At 40.5% G+C, this 3,555-nt stretch overlaps 1 pseudogene; it reads right to left on the minus strand.

Annotated features, from left to right (window-relative positions):
- Positions 1–597: 597 nt before the first annotated feature.
- Positions 598–1,715, minus strand: LOC101994943 (annotated as a pseudogene).
- Between the last annotated feature and the right edge of the window lie 1,840 nt (positions 1,716–3,555).

The raw sequence follows: 3,555 nt of genomic DNA on the forward strand, positions 1-3,555 counted from the left end.
ACATGATTAGCACCAGCAGGCTAATGCCTAGATTGCACAGGACTGACTTCAACGCTGATGAAGCATCTCAATTAATTCACTGAAGAATTAAGCTTGGCAACGCTCTTCTTACAAAATACTACTTAGTGCTTGATGTCAAAACCAAATAAAGCACGCTTTCCCCCTTGAAAGTACTATGTTTGTGTGCAAAGTGCTAGTTATATTTACGAACTTAAGTAAACGCTAGAGTCCGTGGGAAGCAGTGAATGAGGCTGACATCTTTTAAACAGTCTTGTGGCAACAAATGTTGAATCCTGCTTGCTGGAGGGTCACCTCTCATAGAGCCAGGGTCTGTTGGTGCCTGGGGCCAAAGGCTATCACACTACTCCCAGAAGCCAAGGGCAGAATCTCCCCTAAGAATCCGAGTACCTTTAACATCCTTCCTTCTTCTAGTGACACAACTAGCAAAAAGGGACCAACTGAGGTAGCTACCCAGTTTTTAGATACGGGTTAACAAATTCAATGACAATTCATGGTGTAGCAAATTGATTGCTTTTGCTGATTTTTTTTTTTTATGACAAGGGAAGAACAATAATCAGCAAAGAGCAGGCAGTTTACTCAGAAGTCAGTATCTAAGGTAAAAGAATTCTCTGCTGAATTTGATATCACCCCCATCCTCTGACACTCGCCCACTTGCTTCTCAAAGAAGTTTGTCTTCCCTTGTAGTGAAATATTTTCCATGAAGTCAAACGGATTTTCTACTTTGAAAATCTTGCTGAACCCTAGCTCCAGTGTAAGCCTGTCTGCCACGAATTCGATGTACTGCTTCGTCAGGGTGCAGTTCATCCTGATGAGCTTCTTAGGCAGGGCCTCCGTGAGAAACTCCTGCTCTAACCTCACTGTGTTCATTATGTTTCTTGTACTCTTTGCTCCGATGGCTTGTGTACCAGGTGCCTGATCATCAGGCAGGCAAAGTCACAGTGTAAACCGTCATCTCTGCCAGAATATTGACACAAAAGAGCCAGAGAAGAAGATCCCTTCTACAGCAGCAAAGGTCACAACTCGTTCTCCATAGGTAGCATCTTTGTCCCCAATCCAATGCACGGTCCAGTCGGCCTTCTTTTTCACACAAGGCATTGTCTCAATAGCATTGACAAGATATTCCCTCTCTTTGGAATCTTTAATGTAGGTGACAATGAGGAGACTGTACATTTCAGAATGTATGTTTTCCATGGCAATTTGGAAGCCATAGAAACAGCTGGCCTCTGTAACCTGAACTTCTTGGCTAAAGCACTCGACCAGATTTTCATTGACTAATCCATCACTCGTCACAAAGAAAGCCAGGACGTGGGATATAAAATGTCTCTCGTCGGGTTTCAGCGCTTCCCAGTGTTGAATATCCTTGGAGAGGTCCACCTCCTCAGCCATCCAGAAGGAGGCCTCGGCTTTCTTGTACTCTGCCAGATATCATGGTACTCGATAGGAAAGACAAGGAAGCGGCGGGGATTTTCTCTCAGTAAGGGCTCATCCTCAACGCTGGGATTAGTAGATTCTTTACTTTCTGGTTCTGCCGGGTCCAGGAAGATTTTCCTGGCAGCCTTTCTTGCCAGGTTGCGGGTCCCGCTGAGACTCGGGGGCATGTTCTCCTTCTCCAACAGGTTGAGTCACTTCAGCGGAGACACCCTCAGCTGCTGTTGGTGGATGATGGTGGCCAGCAGGATGCGGGAGGAGAGCATGGCGAGCGAGGGTAGCAGCGGAGAGGGCAGCGGAGCAGCTAGAACCCGGAGCCCACAAAAGCAGTATGAATGGGTCTTGGGGAAGTTTGTTTCCTAATTTTCTGAGAAATCATAACCCTAACATCCAAAGGGAATGTATCAGCTTTCATTTCCACCAGCAACCTTTTTCCCCACAACCTCTCCAGCATAAGTTGTCATGAGTGTTTTTGATCTTGGCCATCCTTACAGGTGCAAGATGGAATCTCAGAGTTCTTTTGATTTGCATTTCTCTAATGACTAAGGATGTTGGACATTTCCTTAAGTGTCTTCCAGCCACTTTATATTGCTCTATTAGGAGTTCTCTGCTTAGATCTGTACTTGATTTTATTATTGGATTACTTGTTCTTTTGATGTTCTTTATATTAATGAAGTACTTTCCTTTGCCAATGTGTTCAAGTGTACTTCTCACTTTCTTTTCTATAAGGTTCGGTGTGGCTGGCTATATGTTGAGGTCTTTGATACATTTGGATTTGAATTTTGTGAATGGTGATAGATATGGGTCTATTTTCATTCTTTTACATGTTGATATCCTGTTATGTCAGCACCATTTATTAAATATGCTTTCTCTTTTTCATTTGATATTTTTTGCTTCTTTGTCAAAAATCAGGTGTTCAAAGGTTTGTGGATTAAAATCTAACCCTTTTGGTTCCATTGGTCCTCCTGTCTGTTCTTATGCCAATAACAGGATGTTTTCAGTACTGTAGCTCTGTAGTAGAGTTTGATGTCAGGGATTTTGATGCCTTCAGAAGTTCTTTTATTATACAGGGTTGTTTTGGCTATCCTAGGCTTTTTGCTTTCCATATGAATTTGAGTACTGTTCTTTCGAAGCCTGTGAAGATTTCTGCTGGGATTTTGATGTACATTGTATTGAATCTATAGATTGCTTTTGATAAAATTGCCATTTTTACTATGTTAATTCTGACTAACCAAGAGCATGGGAGATCTTTCCACTTTCTGGTTTCTTCTTCAATATTTTTTCTCAAAGATTTAAAGTTCTTGTCACACAAGTCTTCCACTTGTTTGGTCAGAGTTACTCTGAGATATTTTATACTATTTGTGGATATTGTGAAGGGTGATGTTTCCCTGATTTCTTTCCCAGACCTATAATTATCTGTGTAAATGAGAGCTAGAGATTTTTTTGAGTTAATCTTGTATTCTGTTACATTACTAAAAGTTTTTTTTTGAGTTGTAGAAGTTCCTTGTTAGAATTTTTGGGGTTGCTTATGTAAACTATATCATCAGTAAATAGTAAGAGAATGACTTCTCTTTTTCTGATTTGGATCCACTTTCTCTCCTTTTGATGTCTTATTGCTCTAGCTAGGCCCTCAAGAACTATATTGAATACATTTGGAGAGAGTAGACAACCTTTTATTGTTCCTGATTTTAGTGGGATTGCTGGGAGTTTCTCTCCATTTAATTTGATGTTGGCTGTTGGCTTGCTGTATATTGCCTTTATTATGTTTATGTATGATCCTTGTATCTCTGCTCTCTCCATGATCTTTATCATGAAGGGATGTTGTATTTTTTCAAAAGCTTTTCTGGCATCTAATGAGACGAACATGTGGTCTTTATTTTTTAGTTTGTTTATATGGTGGATTACGTCGACAGATTTTCATATTTTGAAACATCCTTGCATCTCTGGTATGAAGCCAACTTGATCATGGTGCATGATGGTTCTGATATACTCTTGGATTCAACTTGCCAGTATTTATTTAGTATTTTTACACCAATATTCATTAGTGAGATTGATATGTAATTCTCTTTCTTAGTAATGCCTTTCTGTTGGTTGGTTATCAGGGTA

Source organism: Microtus ochrogaster, unplaced genomic scaffold (genome assembly GCF_000317375.1).
Source record: "Microtus ochrogaster isolate Prairie Vole_2 unplaced genomic scaffold, MicOch1.0 UNK55, whole genome shotgun sequence".
NCBI classification, from domain to species: Eukaryota; Metazoa; Chordata; class Mammalia; order Rodentia; family Cricetidae; genus Microtus; species Microtus ochrogaster.